Source organism: Microtus oregoni, unplaced genomic scaffold, assembly GCF_018167655.1.
Source record: "Microtus oregoni isolate MIOR12 unplaced genomic scaffold, Mior012 000132F_ref0000261, whole genome shotgun sequence".
In the NCBI taxonomy this organism is placed as follows: domain Eukaryota; kingdom Metazoa; phylum Chordata; class Mammalia; order Rodentia; family Cricetidae; genus Microtus; species Microtus oregoni.
The window spans coordinates 1,353,825-1,354,585 of NW_024544775.1; positions in this window are offsets into that span (position 1 = coordinate 1,353,825).

Genomic DNA, 761 nt, shown 5'->3' on the forward strand with positions numbered 1-761 from the left:
TAAAGCTAGTAGTTTATAATTGGAGAAAGGCTAATTTTTCTCCCTCTGTCCAAGAGACATCTGGTAACATCTGGAGACATTTGGATGACACCTAGTTCGTAGGCACCAGAGGTGCTTCTCAAATGGGCAAACACACCCTCCCTACAGTGGATATGAACCCAGTTTTCTATACTCTTAGAACTGTGAACAACTTCTCACGTACAAACAGAGAAGTCTCTGCAGCCTTTTGAGCAGCCCCGAGACTTCAAGTGAGTGAACTCACCAAAACAAGAATAGAAGGGATTTATATAAGAGAACTTTCTGGATAAAGAATGATCCAGCCAAGTTGTCAAAATCGTCAGGATTGGGAAGCCCTGTCTTAAAGCACAAAGACAATTATTATGCTATGAAATTATAGTATTCAATCTCATACATAGAAATAAATGTGCAAGGGTAGCTGGCAGGATTTGGAAGGAGAGTAGGAAGAGAAGAGGAAGGGTCAGTGCACTAGAATGGGAGGTAGATTGACAGTCAAAGGTTACAAATAACGGCAATAAAACTCATCAACTGGGGTGAGGAGGGAGAAAGGAAGGGACAATAGGAGGCAGTAGATAATGCTTAAAACCCACAAACTGACACTTTAAGTATTTCATTTGGAATTATGACACTAACCCTCTGAAAGCACTAAAACCTCAAAAAAGCCTTAAAAACATTAATCAGGTCTTGGAATAAGAACAGCATGCAAAATTGAACTCCTTTGTTTAAAAGAGAACAATGGAAAA